The following is a 24,134-nucleotide window of genomic DNA, read 5'->3' as shown; positions in this document are numbered from 1 at the left end:
TAATAGAGATAGAGATATCTGAGATAGAGATATCTTTAATAGAGATAGAGACATCTCTAATAGAGAGAGAGATCTCTAATAGAGATAGAGACATCTCTAATAGAGATAGAGATATCTCCAATAGAGATAGAGATATCTCTAATAGAGATAGAGATAGAGATATCTCTAATAGAGAGAGAGATATCTCTAAAAGAGATAGAGATATCTCTAATAGAGATAGAGATAGAGATATCTCTAATAGAGATAGAGATATCTCTAATAGAGATAGAGACATCTCTAATAGAGATAGAGACATCTCTAATAGAGATAGATATCTCTAATAGAGATAGAGACATCTCTAGTAGAGAGAGATATCTCTAATAGAGATAGAGATATCTCTAATAGAGATAGAGAAAGAGATATCTCTAATAGAGATAGAGATAGAGATCTCTGATAGAGATAGAGATATCTCTAATAGAGATAGAGATATCTCTAATAGAGATAGAGATAGATATATCTCTAATAGAGATAGAGATATCTCTAATAGAGATAGACACATCTCTAATAGAGATAGAGATCTCTAATAGAGATAGAGATATCTCTAATAAAGATAGATCTATCTATATTTATCGAGATAGAGATAGAGATCGAGATCTCTAATAGAGATAGAGATAGAGATATCTCTAATAGAGATGGAGATAGAGACATCTCTAATAGAGATAGAGACATCTCTAATAGAGATAGAGAGATATCTCTAATAGAGATAGAGACATCTCTAATTGAGATAGAGATAGAGATATCTCTAATAGAGATGGAGATAGAGACATCTCTAATAGAGATAGAGACATCTCTAATAGAGATAGAGACATCTCTAATAGAGATAGGGTTATCTCTAATAGAGATAGAGATAGAGATATCTCTAATAGAGATAGAGATATCTCTAATAGAGAGAGAGATCTCTAATAGAGATAGAGATATCTCTAATAGAGATAGAGATATCTCTAATAGAGATAGAGACATCTCTAATAGAGATAGAGATATCTCTAATAGAGATAGAGATAGATAGAGATAAACATCTCTAATAGAGATAGAGATATCTCCAATAGAGATAGAGAGATATCTCTAATAGAGATAGACACATCTCTAATAGATATAGAGATATCTCTAATAGAGATAGAGATATCTCTAATAGAGATAGAGACATCTCTAATAGAGATAGAGACATCTCTAATCGAGATAGAGATAGAGATATCTCTAATAGAGATGGAGATAGAGACATCTCTAATAGAGATAGAGACATCTCTAATAGAGATGGAGACATCTCTAATAGAGATAGGGTTATCTCTAATAGAGATAGAGATAGAGATATCTCTAATAGAGATAGAGATATCTCTAATAGAGAGAGAGAGATCTCTAATAGAGATAGAGATATCTCTAATAGAGATAGAGATATCTCTAATAGAGATAGAGACATCTCTAATAGAGATAGAGATATCTCTAATAGAGATAGAGATATCTCTAATAGAGATAGATCTATCTATATTTATCGAGATAGAGATAGAGATCGAGATCTCTAATAGAGATAGAGATAGCTCTAATAGAGATAGAGATAGAGATATCTCTAATAGAGATGGAGATAGAGACATCTCTAATAGAGATAGAGATAGAGACATCTCTAATCGAGATAGAGATAGAGATATCTCTAATAGAGATGGAGATAGAGACATCTCTAATAGAGATAGAGACATCTCTAATAGAGATAGAGACATCTCTAATAGAGATAGGGTTATCTCTAATAGAGATAGAGATATCTCTAATAGAGATAGAGATATCTCTAATAGAGAGAGAGAGATCTCTAATAGAGATAGAGATATCTCTAATAGAGATAGAGATATCTCTAATAGAGATAGAGACATCTCTAATAGAGATAGAGATATCTCTAATAGAGATGGAGATATCTCTAATAGAGATGGAGATAGAGACATCTCTAATAGAGATAGAGACATCTCTAATAGAGATAGAGACATCTCTAATAGAGATAGAGACATCTCTAATAGAGATAAGAGAGACATCTCTAATAGAGATAGAGACATCTCTAATAGAGATAGAGACATCTCTAATAGAGATAGAGAGATATCTCTAATAGAGATAGAGATATCTGAGATAGAGATATCTTTAATAGAGATAGAGACATCTCTAATAGAGAGAGAGATCTCTAATAGAGATAGAGACATCTCTAATAGAGATAGAGATATCTCCAATAGAGATAGAGATATCTCTAATAGAGATAGAGATAGAGATATCTCTAATAGAGAGAGAGATATCTCTAAAAGAGATAGAGATATCTCTAATAGAGATAGAGATAGAGATATCTCTAATAGAGATAGAGATATCTCTAATAGAGATAGAGACATCTCTAATAGAGATAGAGACATCTCTAATAGAGATAGATATCTCTAATAGAGATAGAGACATCTCTAGTAGAGAGAGATATCTCTAATAGAGATAGAGATATCTCTAATAGAGATAGAGAAAGAGATATCTCTAATAGAGATAGAGATAGAGATCTCTGATAGAGATATCTCTAATAGAGATAGAGATATCTCTAATGGAGATAGAGATAGAGATATCTCTAATAGAGATAGAGACATCTCTAATAGAGATAGAGATATCTCTAATAGAGATAGAGATATATCTAATAGAGATAGAGATAGCTCTAATAGAGATAGAGACATCTCTAATAGAGATAGAGATATCTCTAATAGAGATAGACATCTCTAATAGAGATAGAGATACCTCTATTAGAGATAGAGATAGAGACATCTCTAATAGAGATAGAGACATCTCTGATAGAGATAGAGACATCTCTAATAGAGATAGAGACATCTCTAATAGAGATAGAGATATCTCTAATAGAGATAGAGATATCTCTAATAGAGATAGAGATCTCTAATAGAGACAGAGATAGAGACATCTCTAATAGAGATAGAGACATCTCTAATAGAGATAGAGACATCTCTAATAGAGAGAGATAGAGATAGATCTATCTATATTTATCGAGATAGAGATAGAGATAGATCCAACTATATTTATCGAGATAGAGATAGATCTATCTATATTTATCGAGATAGAGCTATCTATATTTATCGAGATAGAGATAGAGATAGATCTATCTATATTTATCGAGATAGAGATAGAGATATCTCTAATAGAGATAGATCTATCTATATTTATCGAGATAGAGATAGAGATAGATCTATCTACATTTATCGAGATAGAGATAGAGATAGATCTATCTATATTTATCGAGATAGAGATAGAGTTATCTCTAATAGAGATAGAGATATCTCTAATAGAGATGGAGATATCTCTAATAGAGATGGAGATAGAGACATCTCTAATAGAGATAGAGACATCTCTAATAGAGATAGAGACATCTCTAATAGAGATAGAGATAGAGACATCTCTAATAGAGATAAGAGAGACATCTCTAATAGAGATAGAGATAGAGATCTCTAATAGAGATAGAGATATCTCTAATGGAGATAGAGATAGAGATATCTCTAATAGAGATAGAGACATCTCTAATAGAGATAGAGACATCTCTGATAGAGAGATATCTCTAATAGAGATAGAGATAGAGACATCTCCAATAGAGATAGAGAGATATCTCTAATAGAGATAGAGACATCTCTAATAGAGATATCTCTAATAGAAATAGAGATAGAGATCTCTAATAGAGATAGAGATATCTCTAATAGAGATAGAGATATCTCTAATAAAGATAGATATATCTCTAATAGAGATAGAGATATCTCTAATAGAGATAGACATCTCTAATAGATAGAGATCTCTAATAGAGATAGAGATATCTCTAATTGAGATAGAGATATCTCTAATTGAGATAGAGATATCTCTAATAGAGATATCTCTAATGGAGATAGAGATAGAGATATCTCTAATAGAGATAGAGACATCTCTAATAGAGATAGAGATATATCTAATAGAGATAGAGATAGCTCTAATAGAGATAGAGACATCTCTAATAGAGATAGAGATATCTCTAATAGAGATAGAGACATCTCTAATAGAGATAGAGATACCTCTATTAGAGATAGAGATAGAGACATCTCTAATAGAGATAGAGACATCTCTGATAGAGATAGAGACATCTCTAATAGAGATAGAGACATCTCTAATAGAGATAGAGATATCTCTAATAGAGATAGAGATATCTCTAATAGAGATAGAGATATCTCTAATAGAGATAGAGACATCTCTAATAGAGATAGAGATATCTCTAATAGAGATGGAGATATCTCTAATAGAGATGGAGATAGAGACATCTCTAATAGAGATAGAGACATCTCTAATAGAGATAGAGACATCTCTAATAGAGATAGAGACATCTCTAATAGAGATAGAGATATCTCTAATAGAGACAGAGATAGAGACATCTCTAATAGAGATAGAGACATCTCTAATAGAGATATCTCTAATAGAAATAGAGATAGACATCTCTAATAGAGATAGAGATATCTCTAATAGAGATAGAGAGAGAGATATCTCTAATAGAGATAGAGATATCTCTAATAGAGATATCTCTAATAGAGATAGAGATAGAGATATCTCTAATAGAGACAGAGACATCTCTAATAGAGATAGAGACATCTCTAATAGAGATAGAGACATCTCTAATAGAGATAAAGATAGATAGAGATAGACATCTCTAATAGAGATAGAGATATCTCCAATAGAGATAGAGAGATATCTCTAATGGAGATAAAGATATCTCTAATAGAGATATAGATAGAGATCTCTCTAATAGAGATAGAGACATCTCTAATAGAGATAGAGATAGAGACATCTCTAATAGAGATAGAGAGATCTCTAATAGAGATAGAGACATCTCTAATAGAGAGATATCTCTAATAGAGATAGACATCTCTAATAGAGATAGACATCTCTAATAGAGATAGAGATAGAGATATCTCTAATGGAGATAGAGATATCTCTAATAGAGATAGAGATAGAGATATCTCTAATAGAGATAGAGATATCTCTAATAGAGATAGAGATATCTCTTTTTTTTTAAACAATCTTTATTCGATTTTTGCATAGAAGGATCATTGAGGTACAATCTGTATTACACGCAGTACTTATACATATTTCCAGGAATGTTATGCAAGTATCTTAAACTTTCTCACAGCTGGTATCATGTATTTGTCAATGCACATCAAATAAACCATACGAGCGACTGACATTACATTAGATATATGCATTGCTAGTTGTCTGATCACGACTACGTGTTATTTCCCCCATCTTCAAGGCTCTGTATGTATGGGGGCAAAGCCTCCCGAACAACCCTCTAACTCCCAATCCACCCTAACCCACCCATTCAACGCAAACGCACCACAACTTTCAGTCTGGGAGTTTCAGATCTCCACTCTCCCGTGGAAGATGGGGTGATGGGGACCGGACGGGGTCCACCCCCCCCCCCCCCCCCAGCACGGAATGAGGGGAGGATGGTGAGAAAGAGATATCTCTAATAGAGATAGAGATCTCTAATAGAGATAGAGACATCTCTAATAGAGATCGAGATAGAGACATCTCTAATAGAGATAGAGATAGAGATATCTCGAATAGCGATATAGATATCTCTAATAGAGATAGAGATATCTCTAATAGAGATAGAGATATCTCTAATAGAGATAGAGATATCTCTATTAGAGATAGAGATATCTCTAATAGAGATAGAGATAGAGACATCCCTAATAGAGATAGAGATAGAGATATCTCTAATAGAGATAGAGACATCTCTAATAGAGATCGAGATAGAGACATCCCTAATAGAGATAGAGACATCTCTAATAGAGATAGAGACATCTCTAATAGAGATAGAGATATCTCTAATAGAGATAGAGATAGAGATATCTCTATTAGAGATAGAGATATCTCTAATAGAGATAGAGATATCTCTAATAGAGATAGAGATATCTCTAATAGAGATAGAGACAGAGATATCTCTAATAGAGATAGAGGTAGAGAGAGTTTTTGCCAGTAAGTGCTTGCTTCCATTTACTGTGCCAGGGCTACAATATATGGCTGGCTCAATAAGGCCCCCCCCCCCTTTCATCCATTGCTTTATAGAAGCCTGTACAGCTAGGTCTTAGGCACTCATGGGACTCACCAGTCAAAACCCTCATGGCTCCATGCACTGCATTCAGATATCCACTGACGAGCATCTCCATCAGCAAGTTGAAAAGCTGAGGCCAGGCCTCAGGCCAGTCCCAGTACGCTATCGCAGATACCGCATAGGCCACGCTGGAGCGCACCTTGCTGATTGACTCCCTCAGCCCATTGGGAAGCAGCTGCCTGATGACCATTTTCGCCTGGAAGATCAAAAGCAGTACAGTTTGAGGCATACCTAAAAAAATAGGATGAACTAGGGCACATGGAATAAAGTAATCGCTGCAGGAAAAACTAATTTAAAAAAGCTACAAGAGACCTTTTCCTGCAGACACCGACCTGACCAGTGGCAAGCCGACCAGGACTGGGCCCTCCTGTTGGCCTACTCTGTGAATTTTTAAGTGCCTCCCCTGAGGTCCTGTGGGCCTTTAGAAGTGTACTTCTGTGGTGAACTGGGACTTAAAGGATTAGAGTAAGAGGGTAAAATGTTTGACCAGCATGACCTAATCACTTCAACGCGGTCAGTGTCAAACTGCGCACATGTCCTGTTCTACTGCAACCATTGATTACTACTACCACTGTGTGGTATCTGGGTTACCCTAATAGGATTTTTGACAATTTGGTGCCATTCTGTTGATGACATTTTACTCTGTTTTTCCAATTCATTTTGGGATTTTCATTGATTTGCATTTCCACTGCAAATTATTACTTTAGTACTGAATAAATACACATTTTCTCAAACTGCTCTGCATCATAGCTACCTGGGGGTTGAGCTCAGGTAAATGTAGGGACTTTAAGGGATCACCCTTCCAAAGATTGTGATTATTGATCCCAAGTGGTGCCAACCCAGTCCTGGGCCCTTGGAAGTAGGTATAAACTGCTGCTCCAGCAAAAAAGCATGCATCGAAGATGTGTGCGGTTCGGAACCGGTGCATCTCCCTTGACGATGACGCATCCCCACTACTGCAAGGATTGACCGCAACGCATCACCACCACTGTGAGGTCCCACTGCAATGCAGCCACAACTGCGCAGTGCATCGACCCTAGTTCTGACGCATCACCCGCCTTTATCCTAAGTATCACACTGCGTACTCTGGTCCTCATGGTGGACGCAAACATGGTACATTACAGCGGGCCAAGGCTGGTCCCTGTATCTGACCAGCACTCCATCGTGGTTGGCCTGAACTTTTGGATTTGACTCAGTGTAGCGCAACCAACCCTTTTTCATGATTTATGTTTTTAATCACTGCAATTCAGTTTATTCTTTGAAAATTCATAACTGCGGTTATACTTAGTGGACTTTTGTCCTTTTGGTCTTGTTTTGTTCTTTAAATTAAGCTATAGTTTTCTAACCAGGTGTGGTATCTTTTTGTGATGTGTTTCCACTGTTTGAATGGTTTCTCAAATACTTTACACTCTGTCTCTGAAGAGAAGCCTGACAGCTCTGTGCCAAGCTACCAGAGGGTGAGCACAGGTTAATTTTGGGTGTGTATCTGACTTAACCTGTTTAGGATTGTGGTACCTGCTTGCACAGGATGCATACCTCTGCCAAACAAAAACCCAATTTTTAACAGTAAACATAACTGAGAATCTGTACACCTCATACCTTTATTAAGACCTACATAGTTCGTTACTGTGTCACTTAAATTTAGATCATCCCCTGAGACACTCTTCGACTACTACACTTAAGGTCATACTCTACTAGCACAAACTTACAAATATGCTTGCAAACCCTGGGCTGTGATCATTCTCAGACAAGGCAGTAATTCCCTGCAGGCAAGTAATTAAAAACAGCATGCTCACTGCAACTAATTATTTTTGGATGCTTTGTTGGTGGCAGAGAGTTTGGTTCAAGAAGCAGGATGCAGGGCACACAAGCAGTTTCACAATATACAATTTTGTCCACCCAGAGTTAGGAAAATAGGAGAACCAGAAATATACAATTACCTTTATCATAGGTCAGTCAAGGCACACAGGTTAGATACTCATTATCAGAAACCCCTAACATTTAAGCTAGTGGGAAACCTTAAGATCTAACCTAGTACACCAAGAAGTGTGTAATGGTTAATGGCAATCCAAATACATACCCTTTCAGTGGTCTCCGGTGATCTAAATTTTTCCGACTGGGAGCACCAGTGAGTTTCCACATACTGTTTCAGAACAACCGATGCAAGCTGGAAAGACAATCATCAGATTTAAGCTTCAAACATGCAGTATTTTGTTTTTCTTTAATTTGGTAATGTAAACGTTTGTTACATAGAGCCCTGAAAATTTACCACAGTCCTTAACGAGAAGGCAATGATACAAGCAGCTGAGAAATCCAACCAGCAAAGGCCCTCAAACGGATAAGTTCAGTTTACATTCATGACGATATGTAGTACCCACACCAGATACCAGGCAGAGGGAAAAGTGCATTGTTTTAATAAAGACAGGAAAATAAACCATGTGTGTAAAGTCTAAAAACCTCAACGTTACAGGAATGGTTACTAACATCACACACATTTGTAGAAGCAGTTTGCACATAAGCCCTCCTGCCCCCACACATCCTTCTCTCTGCCCCCCCCCCCTTAACGGAGTTCCACAGATCCTATTGATTTCAGTAGTATGAACCACCTTAGGGTTCCCCAAAATTTGCAATGGAAGACTTGCTTTAAAGCGCATGCCAGAATGCCACCTCAAAAACAGTGCATGCTACAAATGTGGAACTGGCAATACCCGGTCACTAGCAAACTCTCATATCCTTGGGCAAGGTTGGTCCTATGCAAAACTATCAAAAATAAAATGTGGATTCCGCAGATCACGCACACTCTACTCAAATCCTCCAAGAATTAAGGATAAAGCATTAACCTCTGATCCCAGAAAAAGATTGTCTATCTAGACAGAATTGCACAGTGTGAAACTGGAGAATTTGGAATGAATCCCAGTTTCCCTGCTTGACCAAACTGCGTGATCATAGAAAATGTATTTCACTAAGCCTCCATTTTGTTCCTTATCACATATGAGAGAACCTTCAAATACAAGAACTCACAACGTATGCTGGAGAAAAACCTCTTTTGCTTGCTTTAATAGACTAGAATATTGCTCCATGTACAAAAAGAATTCAGCCCACGTATAGGGTACACATCCCCTCTAACTTGCACCTTAGTTCACTAAAAGCACCGTCATCCAAAAGGATCAGGAATGTTTGTTAATCCATGTTTAAAAACTCTAGCTTGGCTTCAAATACAAAACTTTATACAAAAATATTTGACTTAAACTTCACTATTGATGTCACTACAGTAATACTAGGCATCTTTGCTGCGGAGACTATTCCGCCCCTTAAACAAACCAGATCTTCTCTTGATCAGCCTTCTACTGATCTGTGAACTAAACTCATTCTATCAGTATGAAAATGCTTGACAAATAAAAGTGGAGTGCTCTTTAAAATAGCAGCAGCAAGACGGCGTCTGAGTAGAAGCCACCTTACCTCTCTCCCCCTTGGCGGTGTAAATATCCCGGCTGGTGGCCACGAGTATGTGCTGGAGCTGCAGTGAAGTCCACGACTGTCGCGGTGTTCTTCGGTGGATTTCTCCGACATTCCATCAAGTCTGACAGCGAGGACATGCCTGCGAGGCTCAAGGGAACTTCTGCGGGGGGCACTGGGAGGCCCTAACGCGGCTTCTGTTAACAGCGTTAGCAGGTTCCGGGCACGCCTACGGTGGCTGCCAGGAAACTAACACGCTATCGGCTGGAGCACTGCTAGAAACAGAGCACGAGCCCAACACCAAGACCGTTGCAATGGCTGCTCAAGGAAGGGTAAAAGCAGCGAACGACCACTACTGCCGTACAGTTGCGGCGTGAGGGCTCTGATTTGAAAATAGATCTCAAAAAGGGGGAGCTACGGCTAAATAAACGCGACAAACAGGGAAAAATCGAACATCACAAAATTGAACTTCCAGGAAAAACAAATCTACGGCGAGCTAAACCACCTACGAATGTAGGGAAATCGCAACCATCCATCTTAAACATCTTCTCACCCAAAGCTTTGGGTGGGGAATGGGTTACCCAAATTGAGATGCAAAAGGATTCCAGCATTAACAATGGCAATGAGGATATGGACAGGGCTTGAAGCGACCATATATCAGAAACTGACCAAGCAATAACATCTGCAGTGCAAACACCCACTGGACAAAGTAAAAGGTCAGATGTCCCGGACGGGGGAAACATGACTCCCTGGCAGGAAAATTGTGAGAACACCATCATAGAGGCACATGTACATGCTGTACATATTAGTCCGAGGGAAGACGTCTTAGTGGAGGGCACTAGACCCCGGATGATGGATGCGGGTATGTCTGGCATAACTAATAGCGAACAGGAAAGCAGAGTAACAGCTGTGGCTAGCAAGACTGGGCTACACTCTCTTGGAGGAAGTGAGGGCCAAATATGGAAGTTGGCTGTTTGACCCCAGATGTACCGGAGAAAAACTTAATCTCACTGACAGAAGAGTCAGAAGTTTCAGACATTAGCCTATCTATCAGTAGTGAGGAGGATGGTGTGGGGCTCCTCCTCAGATAATACCAGCCCTTCAGAGATAGCCACAACAACAAAGAAAAGAAAAAAAAACGGAAGATCCCAGGGGAGCACAAGATGGTGGAGGAAGTAGGGTGGGACAATTTAGCAACACAAATGCTCCCCCCCGAGGGGATAGATGAAGGTGAGATGCAAACGGCGGTGAATTCCAATGGGATCTCAGATCATATGAAGCGAGTAAACCCCGCCGAGTCCTCACTGGCTCTGATCTTGCAGTCCCTGCGAGCCTTTCAGGATGCTGTTAAAACCGACAATCGACAGGCACGGCTAGCCACTAAAATTCCAAGGCTCCGTACAGAAAGTTTGAAAGATCTGCTCGGACATTGCTGAGCGACTGAATATGGTGGAGTCACGCATTGGAAATGCTGGAAAGCACAGTGGTAATGTTGAAGGCGCAGGCCTCATTGCAGGACAGTACTATAAAAGGATGTGATGTGGAAGCTCGAGGACTATGAGAACCAGCAGCGGCGCAATACTCTAAGGCTGTTAGGGGGCCCGGAGAACTGTGAGGGCAACAATGTAAGATAGTTCGTAGTAAATATGCTGAGAGGCCCCCTACCAGAGCTTTCTACAGGAGATAGGGACAAGGAAGTTTAATGTGCTCACAGATTCCCTATATCACCATCAGGGCATTCCTCCGGAGAAAATCTCTACCGAGTGCCAAATTGATTTATTTTGCCGACTTTTTGCTTCGTCAAGCCGTGTATGATCTAGCTGGACCCAATGTCAAAAGGAGGTTTGAAGGTTTTTCCTTTTTACTAAGCCTGACTTTGCACATGCTACGGTCGAAAGGAGATTACGGCTCAGGCAATTAATGACCCCATTTCAATCTGCAGGGGCCTTGGTTTTCTTACAAAATCCAGCCAGGTTGAAGGAGATATACAAATGCCAGAATTTCAGTTCCACTTCTGAAGTTCAATGACAGAAACTTTTGGACGATATTGCAACAGGGAATATTGGGGGTAAATAGTAAAAATATCTATTGTAAGCAAGGATTTCAGGCTTATGAACAGTGGTTCCTCGGGATACGGGTATCTGGCAAGCCACATTAAAAGGGGGAGGAGGTAAAGGGAGAGGATGGGTGGCACAGACGTGCTCACACGGGCTCATGTTTAAGCCTGGTTGCCTGATTTTTGGTGTGGGGGGTAGAGGGGGCGATACTTAGGGGACGAGAGGAACATAGTTAAGTTTGCATTGTTTCTTAGATGTCAGACATTTGTGCAGTACTTTGTAGTAAAAGGATAGAGATTTTTGGAAGTGTGGCAAGGTTTAATGGGGATAGGGTATCAGTCATAGGCCAGCACCATAAAAGTGTATGGGGGTATTGAGAGTGGCATCCATCAATATATGTGGCCTAAATGATGTGAAGAAAAGACATAATGTTGAGGTTGGGTTACAGTCGCTGGGTGCTAATATCATTTGCATCCAGGAGACACATATAGATGGGTCACAACTACAGATTTTAAATACATTGAGATTTAGGGTGGTAAGTGAGATGACACAGGGGGCCAAGGTACGGGGTGTGGTGATCCTGGCCAAAGGAGGGGGGCTACAGTTTAAGCGATCATGTTCAGATAAATGTTGTCATTACGCAATCACTGAATGCCAATATGGGGCGGGGAAGAAACTAACGAGTACAATATTTGGATGCAATGGTGATGATCCTACAGTATTGAATACTATCTCGAGCGAACTTGCTCACTAGCCACTCGAACTTATTGTATGTAGAGACTACAATATTAATCTACCAAGCGATTGTTCTCTTGAGGGAGGAGATATGTGGGACAGAAGCCAAAAGTTGTTTTTTTTTTAACCAAACCTTCTGAGTGCCTACCTCCCCTCGCCTTCGCATATTGAAGTTGGTTGTAGTCGGAAGGAAAATATAGAGTCAATCGGATGTTTAAGAGCTGTGGGGAGACTGGAGATTGGAACAAACAAAGGATTGTTGTGGACACTACCGGAGCGGTGAGCGGGGCGTTGAGTACGAGACGAGCTGAGTCCGGAGGAGAGGGGCACCCGGAGGAGAGGGGCACCTGACCCAGCGGAGCACCCCAGAGCGGTCTACGGAGCTTTTTCTTGCTACAAAGAGGTCTGCCCTGCGGGGACTTTGCCACTTATTTACTTACTTTTGTGGCCTGTGTCAGAGGCCTCTCTTCGCTCTGCTTTGCCGCATTGGGGGATTGACCGGCGGGAGCTTGCTTTTGGGGGGTGCTGTCGCTTGGTTGCCAGGTCCCTCCCGCCGCCGCGTTTCGAGCCGCAGCTGCAGTGCGGGGGGACTACAGCCCCCACAATCCTCCGCAAGTCCTGCCCACCGTCGACATCACCGGAGGCGCAGAAAGGCGCCGGTGTTTCTCCTGCGACGCGTGCGGGACCAGCCGGGCTAAGCTCGGGCACCCCTCTAAGCTGCTGTTAAGGTGAGACCAAAAAAGCATTATGGGGAAACGAAACACCAGTGCCATCACACAGGCCTCTGAGGGCCCTACTGTCCTCCCACCCTCCTTTGAGAGTATGCTGGAAAATGCTTTCAATTTGGTTAGCACTGAAATTGCCAATACCGAGAGGAGGATGTCATTGGGTCTTATGACTTCACATTTAGAGCTCCAGCAAGACTGCCCAAATAATGCTGTGCCGCTTTACCCTGCGGTCACAGTCACGAAATCTACCTTGTCGGTTAACCCACCGGCTAACCCCATGGTAGCTCAATTTGGGGGTAGCAGTTCAACTATTATCATTGACTCACAACAAGATCCTGTCATTCTAACCGTTAACCCTCCCCCGACCTCGAGTAATAAGACTGTCGGAGATAAGAGGAAAAGGGGTCCCTCGAAACAAACAATAAATAAAAGGAAACAACCCCTACGCAACAAGAATCAACCCACACCCCAGAGTATGTGGACCAGAGGGAAACAATTATCAGGGGCGGCATGGATGGAATGGATAGTAATGAGTCTTTGCAACTGGTTGAGGGGGATACAGTTATAATCCCCCATAAAGAAGGACATAACTCTGCCTGTACACAGACTGAGCCCATAATTGAAAGCGTTACTCAAAAAAAGTTAAACCGAAATTTTATTGAGACTATAGTCGACACAATATTTAAACAAATCGAAACTCAAATCATCAACAGTTTAATACAATTTTTAAAAGACTTGATAGATTGGAAAACCTGGTAAAAAAGGAAGATGTAAAAATGAAAGGGGTGATTTGCCTAGATCTGCTGAGGGGAGAACGACTACTGAAAGATAGTCGCTAGTAAGGTCATCTTGGGAGACGGGCCAATCATTAACAGTAGTACACTGGTAAATAACACTGCACCTAGGGATGCCTTAGCAGGAAAAAGCCGACCTGCAACACCATCGCAGCATACTGCAGCTGTAGAAGCTGGACCGCCGTGCCCCGCTAGTGCGGCTGCCGGTACATCAAAGGGTGGACCTAGTTCAGCCACCATAAAATCGGGGAAACAAACTAATATGGGTTCAGACAAGGGTAAATCCGTTGATACTAGGTCTACAAAACAACCAGGGCCAGCCCTTCACTTGCCCCCTGATGCCTGCCCTTATGTCTTGATCTTAGCAGGTGTACCATTGCTTAAGGGGGGACAAGGTGAGTCCTGGGTCCAGTTGAACAACAAGTGTATCGACTGGTTGACTAAACATAAAGGGGTTGGGACAAATATTTCGAGGGAAATCTTGTCAGTTCGTCGAGTGAGTTGGGTTGGTCCCTTATTTAAGAATATTAATGGAGACTGCATTGTAATTAATTTCAGGCACCCCTCAACAGCAAATTTTATACTCAATAGCAATAATATCTACCCCAGTCCCTCTACTGTTGTAACTATACTACCGTTGAGTTACTTCTATAGGCCCCCTCAGAGATTATTTAGCCCAGCTCTACCATCTTTTCCACTGTATAATAGATACAGTGTATTATCTGAGCTTGAGACCCAGGACTGACCATCAGCTATCCCTCCAGCTACAGCAGACAGTGATTACTTGAATGTAACTGACTCCGGGGAAGAATTGATAACTGGCCTCCCTATAGAGGTGTCTAACGGTGAAATTGAGGTAATTCTGTCACTTGATCCTAAAATAACTGCTCATGCCACCGCCACCCCTATATCGTCTGACAAATTAACAATTTTGAGTTGGAACATTGCCGGTTTAAATGTGAAAATGAAATTTAGGGACTGGATAGATTGGGTTACTAACTTTGATATTTTAATGTTCCAAGGAACTTGGTGTACTAGTTCTATGCTTCATGAGGGGTATAGCTGTTACAATCAAATTGTACCCGTTCTGGCTATGGGACGACCTAGTGGGGGTTTATCTATCTGGGTTAAGATTACTGCAGGAGCTAAAATTGAACCCTTGAAGACCAATGATATGAATTTTCAGGCCTTAATTTACACTAATAGGTTTAAATTATGCTTAATTAGTTTTTATAATAATGACTTCACAACACATCCAAACACAAATTTTATAAGATTGTTTGATTTTATTGATGGAATTGTCGATGGACAAAAGCATGATAAACTTGATGGCATCTGTGTAGGAGGTGATTTTAACGCACACATTTATCCCCGAACCCCTCCCTGTAAAAGAGGGGAAGAATTGCTTAATCATTTAGCCACACAAGACTTAGTTAATAAATTACCGCAAATAAAGGACCTGTGGCCACTTATGTTGGGCGTGGGAGTTCAACTACAATAGATTATGTATTTATATCTTCCCTGCTTGGGGATTGTCTATTAGAGGCTGAGGTTGTTAGCACTATATATGGTGACCACAACCCTATTCTGTGCAGTTTTAAATCCGTCAAAAAACCGGGGAAACATAGAGAAATTGGGGCAAAAAACTTGGTGGCGTCAACGGACAAACTTAGGGTAGTTTGGAAGGGGATAGACAACAAGGGGGTCTTAGTCCGCACAATTAAAATTCACCCTTCGTTAGTGTCTGTCTGTTTATCTAGTGATAATTCTGGACATGACATTATCGAGGCTTTTACAGGGTTGTGTATGGCCATCAATAAGGAGATTTCCAAACCTTCGGCCAATAATAATAATAAAAACCCCAGGTGGTTCGACACTTTGTGCTCTAAAGCAAACCGTGAATTACGGGCGGCCCTTAAAGCTGAACCACGGGACCAGTTCTTGGTGAGGAGACTGAGGTCAAGCTATAAGCACACTGTAAAAATAAGAACAGAAGTGATATTAAAGGATCATTGGGAATCCCTTGTACGCACGGCGGCACTGAGATATGTTGCCGGTTTCTGGGGCGAGGTTAAGAATTTAAGATCAATTGGATCCAACATTACCCCCATAAACTGCAATATATCAGGGGATTTGTGGGTGAAGCATTTTTCAAGCATTTATGCTGCACCGCACCTATTAACGGAAACTTCCTACCCCTCTATGGCCCTTAATATCTCAATAACGGAGGTGGAAGATACTATCTCTCACAGCGCGAGCAATAAAGCACCTGGTCCCGATGGATTATCCATCGACCAAATTAAATCAGAGCCTGACTTTTGGTCACCTTTATTGTACAATATTTTTAATAACTTATCTAACACCCCAGCCCCAGCAACCTGGTCAAATAGCATTATCGTGCCAATTTTTAAGAAAGGCGACAGACTAGATCCTGGCTGCTATCGGCCCATATCTTTAATAGATAATACCTTGAAAATCTTAGGAAGGGTCATTTTCAATAAGATCAGGACCTGGGCAGAGGAAAATATGATTTTGCACCCGTGCCAGCTAGGCTTTAGAAGCAACGTGGGGACTATTGAGCAATGATTAAACCTGAATTTAATATTGGCCAAATACACCATTGCCAAAAAATCCCCATTGTATTTGGGGTTTAAGTTCCGCTTTTGGTTTTGTTAACCGCTCCCGCTTATGGTCAGTTTTGTTAAATTATTGGTTAGATGAGTCACTTGTTTATTTTTTGGCCCACCTACATAGTGACTTGAAAGCCCGTGTTCGAATAAATAATAATGGTGAAGTCTCAGGGGACATTATAATTGGCAGAGGGGTGAGACAAGGCTGTGTCTTGGCCCCCCTGCTATTTATCTTGTATATAAATGAATTAAGTAACTCTTTGTGCAAATTGACTAGTGATGTCCCGCATATTAATGGAAAATTACTTCCCGCACTTCTTTACGCGGATGATGCGGTCCTTATGGGCCGCACACCCAATGCATTACGCATTCTAATAACAGGTTTTGTTTTATATATGGCTGATCTTGGCCTATGCACCAATTTTAATAAATCCTATATAATGTCATGTGGCCCTAAAAAGCATAAAATCTGTCATATTATGTCAGGGAATAATGTTTTAAAAAGCACTAGTACTTTCCCCTACTTAGGCTTGTTGTTTTCCGATTCCGGATCTTGGCAGCCTCATGTTGCCAGGGGGAGGAATAAAATGGGCAAAGCTATCAATTCCATAACTAGCCTCCGCCAACCCAAACACGCAGAGGTAATAATACCATTGTTACAAATCTACAAAACCCAATGTTTACCAACAGGAACATATGGTGCAGAGGTGTGGGGATACTCGAATTGTACTGCCATACAGACCGAAGAGAATAGATTTTGTAGGAAGGTATTGGGGGGGGTCATCTCAGCTCCAACTTATGTTTGCCACAGGGAACTGAATCTCCCATACACAGAGGACTTCATAAGATCTAGGCCCGCCCTGTTTTGGCTGAAAATATGGCAGAACTCTGCTGCCTCTTTGACCCGCGAAATTATCATGGACTGTCTAAAATGTGAGCGGGCAAATTACATACCCTGGCTCAGGGAAGTAGAAAAAAGCTTAGTAAGTGTGGAGAAGGGGCATTTATTCTCATTACCCCTAACCATTGATTGCACCCATAAGAACCAAGTAAAAAGGGCTTTGTATGATCTTTACCGAAAAGAGAGGGAAAGGACCGAGCTTGTAAAATCTGCTATTAAAAGGTACATTCCCGTTTTGGAAACAAGTGACAGGTCTAATAATTTGCCCCAGGGTTACTTGCGAAAGAAACTAGGCAGATGGAATAGGAGTTTGCTGTTTCGTTTCAGGGACGGGAGCATTAAAAACCTACTTTGCTTCCCATTAGTCTTCCACAAAAATTCGGAAAATTTAAGCTGTCCCTGTAATTTAGGTGGAAAACAAAGCCTTTTACATTTTATGTTTTTCTGTGGTTTTTATGTAAAATATACTACACATTACCTAATCCCGTATTTTAGAGAGAATGTACTGATGGATTTTAACCTGGCATTTAGAGATTTATTGATGCTAGGCTCTGACGATGTAATCTTCAGAGTTAGTTGTTTTCTTCAATCTGCTATACGTTCTCGAGCATCAATGATCATGGTCTGATTACTCAGTTTGCATATTGTATATTTGTATTAGTGGTAGCTCTTTTGCACATGTTATAGCTAATCAGTTGTGGATTGTCTCAACTGTAGCATATGCCAGGCTGAAATATAATGCACGTAGTACTGTAAAATAATATTATTGTTAAGATACCTGTATTTGACAGGAAGTTTACTTTATAAAATTAACTGTGATATTTTCTTAACATTTTTTTAAATGATTGTTTTAATTTGGATGAATTGTTGTGATGTACATGTACTTTTATGGATGTTTTTAATATCCGAATAAAGATCTTTGATGATGATGAAAAGTATTTCACGCCTTAAGGAATATGTGTCAGACTCATGGCTTAGTTGACTGCTGGCAGTTGTTAATATCAAACGATCCAGGGAACACTTATTTTTCTAATCCACAAATGCCCCATGCTAGATTAGATTACATGTTTATTTCTAACTCATGTAATTCAATTTGCCATATAGAGAAACTACCACAAGTACTATTGGACCATAATCCGTTAGTACTAGAGCTGGAAATAGAGGTAGCCAATTTTAACTCTAGGTCCTGGACATTTGACAGAGCTTAACTCCCGGATACTGAATATTGCACCCATATAAAAAGCTGGATCCCAATATTTTTGGAAGAGAATATAGGGAGTACCACAACTGAGGTGGTATGGGATGCCATGAAAGCAGGAATTTGGGAGGAAACATTGCGATATTCCCTGAAACTTAACAAGCAGTCGCTAAAGATATTACAGGATAACCTGGTGGTAGCAGAAGAGAATTTGTTCTGGGCGGTTAAGGAAGGTCAGGATCTTGGGTCAACACAACGGCGGATAGCAATTGCAAAGGCAGCCATTATCAATGTATTTACGGACAAAGCTGTAAGCAAAGTTGTAGCACGGAAGGAAATCGTTTATGAACTAAATGAACAGGTTGGCTACCAACTAGCAGTTTGCACCAGGCAGCAAACGAAACCCAATATAATTCGAGGAATTATCGATCCGGAGATAGGGCAGACCACCATTCCAGATTCCATAAGGGATGCATTTTGGAGGTTTTATTGCTCTCTTTATACGGCTGATGACAAGAGGGATCAGGGGGATATTAAAGGGTACCTAAATCCCGTACCATATGAGAAATATGAAAAAGAAGAACAGGAAAGCTTAGATAGCCCACCATGCTGATCAGAATTATGGGTGACCTTGAATAGCTTAGCAAAGGGGAAGTGGCTGGGACCGAAAGCATACCAACCGAGTTTTACGTCATCTTCGCGAGCCAGTTAAAAAAAAAAATCCTTAATGAACTGTTCGTATATATTTAACGGAGGGCAACCCCCGGATCATGGTCACGAGCAAAAATTGTGGAGTCCTTAAAATAATTTTTTTTTAAAAACCCTGGCACAATTGGGTTCATACCGCCCCATTACATTAATAAACTGCAAATCAAAAATGTACTCAAAATTACTAGCGAGCAGATTAAAACGCATAATATACAAGGTTATTTCAGAGCGTCTGACAAAGGTTTGTCCCTGGGAGGTCCACAATAAACCACACCTTGAGAGTTATCACACTGTTTGATATCACTACTGTTGCAGGAGACCCTATGGCATTGGTTTTATTAGATGCAGAAAAAGCCTTCCATAGGGTCTCCTGGCAATATCTGTGGATTGCCGTGTCTAGGATCGGGATAGGGGAGGGATTTATTCAAGCAATTAAACAACTATATGTCGAACCATCAGCCGCAGTGATGGTGAACGGTATACTCTCGAAAGAGTTTCCAATCTCTCGGGGTACCAGGCAGGGCTGCCTATGCTCCCCTCTTTTGTTTGCGATCTATATTGATACATTTATTCGTAGATTAGAGAACAATGGCCAAATACCAGCAATATGGTCTCAGAATTGGGCTACCAAGACCCTCGCCTACGCAGACTATATTGCTTTCGTGATGGCAGACTTGCACTCTGCATTAACGGTAATTGAAGAGGCAGAATGCTTCAGACAAATCTTGGGGTATGCATTGAATCGAGAAAAGACCCAGTTTGTCCTCAATGATGAGATCAAGATGACGGGCTAACGGGTGGTAGAAAAGGCTATATACCTAGGCATCAGTGTTACCTCCAGGTTAGACAATATGGTTAAGGAGAAATCTGGAACCCGTGGTGCGCAGTATGAACAAGGACCTCCAAAAGCTTAACAACCTTTATTTATCCATGGGAGGAAGATGCAACGTCATAAAAGTGCTCTTCCTTCCTTCCATAAATCTTATATCTTTTTAGAGCAATATGTTTGGAATTCACACCACAGTGCTTCAAGTTAATAGAGCATACATTCTCTCGATTTATCTGAGCATATGCACGACCACGGCAGGCATTTAGGTTTCTCACTCTGCCTAGGGATAGAGGGGGGCTGGCTCTCCTGAATTAGAAATATTATTGGGCCACTACACTAATACATAGCCAAGAGTTATTACAGACCCAATCGGACAATGGACAGATAAAATCCCCTCCGCCTTTGAACGTATATTAGGGAAAGAAACCAGTGGGTGTCTGTGGCACCAGCTGCAGGACAGCTACTAAAAAAAAGTCTGGTTCAAGACCCTCTTTAGTGTTTTTAAAGTATGGAGTGCCATACGGAGAGTATGTGGAATTGGTAGATTACCATTCTATACACCCTTAGATAATAATTTTGCACTCGCTGAAGTTTTTAGAGATGCTTGCGTGGGAAAATGGAAGAGGGCGGAAATTAATCGGATTGGTAGTGCTTTTTCCCCCCACTGGTCTTTGATCCTTCAAAGAACCGAAAGAAGATTTTACTTTGGATTGGCGACATTTTTTAAAATGTATCCATATTAGATATTTTCTTGTACAGAAAGGAGGGGGCAGGCAAAATTTGAGAAAGTTGAAATTATTGAAAGAATAAACCAAGATAAAGTAAGATCTATTGGGGGGATACACACACTTATAAACGCAGCCCTCCCAAATGTCTGGACAAGTACTCCAGAAAATGGCAGGTGAAAGTAGGAGTGTCAGACGAGACATTTTTGTATGCCCACGAGTTATCGAAGTGGGTTTTAATGTCTACCAGGCTACAGGCACAGTTTTATAAAACTTGCTTTTTGTGTTATACACCTGACAAAATCGCAAAATGGGGTGGAGGGAAGGGAACATGTTGTCCTCACTGTGAATTTTATAATACAGATAGTGTTCATATTTTTGCATCATGTCATGTTCTGCAAAAATGTATTAAAGACATTATGAATTTTCTATCGGAAGTTTTAAAAACGGAAATAACTGTCTGAGAATGTAATCCTGCTAGGGACTTTTGAGACGAATCGGCTAAGGGCAGGGCATGAATTGATTTTTATTTCTATGGCGGTTTTACAAATGTTTATTTGAGGCTGCCTGGTTGGATTCCAATGCCCCAGCTTTTCAAAAATGGCTTGCCAGGTTGCTAACAATGTATAGTCTAGAAATAGCCATATAGGCGAAAAGGGAGTAATCAGCGTAGAAAAGGTATGAAAATGTTTAACCCTCTACGTGTCTGGGTCCAAACTCAAAGCAAGGAATGAAGATGAAGTAAGAATATGTACTTTATCGTATTTGCACTAGTCAGTTTAGGACAATATCTTTTCTGGGGTTATTTTTGTTATTTGTAATAAATGAAGTATTGTAATTAGAAATAGGAGATGGAAGTAGTTTACCACGTTACATGAAATAATGTAATGAATTTTGGAATGTATATGGCGTATTAAACTTTTCTCCTGTCTGAGCAGGGGGTGGCGGAGTGGGTGGGATATGTGTGGGGTGAAAAATGCAAAATGAATAAAGATTGTTACAAAATAAAAAAATAAAAAATGCTTGACAAATTTAACATTCCATACTTGGTTGACATGGCTTTGCATCATTCAAAGTGTAGATTACACAACCTACCACAAAACACACTCTGCATTCTTCTAGGAAACTACACCCTTGATGTCTACCTACAGAAAAATAAACTGCCAAAATTGATCCATGTCAAACACTTAAAGAATTTTACAGATATCACAAGGATCTCCCATGTCAGTTTTAAGAGGGGTACTATTCAAACAATAACCAGATATAGAAGAGACCGCCCCCTTTAACTCTTAACTTCCATTCTCTGTGTATCCCCTTTATATGCCACTTTCCAGTAAGAATTATTGCCTCCCTCTAGGTACGCCGATCCACATTCCATATTATACCAAAAAGTAAATTCACTTACCAAGCCAAAGGTGTTTCACTATATTAGACTTTGACAGGCCAATTGGGTCCAACATTTTGTGTATTCAAATGCTTCTAATTTCATTAAAAAAAAATTGTAGCTTCTACACCACCCGTGTCTTATCAGACGCTGGGCTCATCATTCAACTCTTCTATTCACAATGGTGTATTTAATGTAATGCTTATCTGACCGCTCTCTGAGATTTATCACGTACCAATGTTATTTTTCAAAAAATGTAATAAAAAATAATCCATTTTAATAATTACTTCTCTATGCAGTCGTATACCCTGATGTTCTTGGGTGAAACGCTTCCATGTGAAATACTTTTTCTCCCAACTGTCGCAGGTACCCACCAGGGAAGCCAACTTTCCCCACTTCTCTTTCTGCTGGTTACTGAGCCATTGCTAGCGACACTTGGGTATAATCCCGATATTAACAGTATTAACTTCAGCTCTTGCAGGCAATTGGTAGGTGCATAGGCTGAGGGTGTTCTGTTATTTACCGAGGAGGCTGATTGGGTCATTCCCCGCATTATGCAGGAGCTAGAGAGGCACTCCGTGTCAGGCTGCTCCCTTAACAGGGACAAAACCGAGGTCTTACCACTAAATATCCACTGTACTTCCTCAGTGATAGACTATTTGAGTTTGAAATGGCAGCCAGAAGCCCTTAAATATGTAGGTATCTGGTTTGGTAGAGACGTGAAAAACTCAATCACCATTAATGACAATAAAACACTGACCAAAATTTTTTTTAAAAGTTGAACGCTTGGTCTCCCAAACTTGTTACCTGGTGGAGTTGGGCCGAAACTGTCAAAATGACAACAGCTCCACTGGTTAATTTATTTTCCAGTATGCTCCCAGACGTTCCTTCCCCCCTCCTTTTTTAAAACCGTGGACAAACACATTTCTGAATTCCTACGCAATGACAAGAAAGCGAGGATCTCCATGAATACTTCGAAAATGAATAAGACCAAAGAGAGCCTTAACCTTCCCGACTGTCCAAGATATCAACAGGCTTTCAAGGCCTCTGGTGGTTTAGGACGCAGGATGCCCACTTCATCATATTCTGGAAAGCTTTGTTACATGCCAAATAGTTTTAAGGCTGATCTCATGCACAGGCTCATAGAGCCAGAAGTTACCCTTTGCTCGGCTCTGGTGGGCTCTCTCCGAGTATTTGTTGGCTTGCGCAGCCTTCAGAATGACAGGTTAACTCTCATAGGATCGGGGGGGGGGGGGGGCGCTAGGTGGCGCGCGACCAAGATGGCCGCACACCAGTGAGGCTCCTGCCCTGCCGAGCGGAACAATATCCTTAAGCCCCATCCTTGGCTAAAACTAAGCTCTGTTTTCTACATCACAGAAGACCGGAATCGCCACTGATCACGGCGGTGCCGTTTCTGGACGAAGGAGACCGATCGCGACGAAATGGCAGACTGATGACGGTCCCTACGGACGGCTGCCCCTCCGGCCTTGTGTGGGAAGACGGCTGTGACGGCTAGGCGAGCCCAGGGCGGGTGTGGTTTGCCGGCCCGTCATACTACTGTATGCCGTAATAGCACTGTGCTCCTCCCAGGCGGGTGCCTCTGCCGGATCCCCTGCCTAAGGACACTGCGCAGTATAGCGCCTGGCCCGGGAGACCTTCACCGTCCCATGATCAGGTGTAGCTGCCATAGCCCGGGGGGGAGGGGGGGGAGTCAGCCGCCATTTTGACTGACGGGCGCCACGGGAACCAGCACAAGATACTGCAATAGTAGACGCTGGCGGGTGACCTACCCAAGCATAACTGTGTGCGGCGGG

General features: G+C 40.8%; 1 protein-coding gene across 1 annotated transcript in view; it reads right to left on the bottom strand.

Annotated features, from left to right (window-relative positions):
- LOC146866945 (importin-9-like) overlaps nt 1-24,134 on the bottom strand; it is a 245,671-nt gene that overhangs the window by 174,688 nt on the left and 46,849 nt on the right. The window contains exons 3-4 of the mRNA XM_085603271.1: nt 8,256-8,342; nt 6,170-6,371 (exon numbers count right to left, since the gene is read on the bottom strand). The gene's annotated coding sequence lies outside the window, so the exon portion shown is untranslated. The remainder of the gene's footprint in view (nt 1-6,169; nt 6,372-8,255; nt 8,343-24,134) is intronic.

The sequence above is a fragment of the Triturus cristatus genome, chromosome 1_2 (assembly GCF_964204655.1).
Source record: "Triturus cristatus chromosome 1_2, aTriCri1.1, whole genome shotgun sequence".
Taxonomy (NCBI): domain Eukaryota; kingdom Metazoa; phylum Chordata; class Amphibia; order Caudata; family Salamandridae; genus Triturus; species Triturus cristatus.
This window is presented reverse-complemented; position numbering and strand designations above follow the sequence as displayed.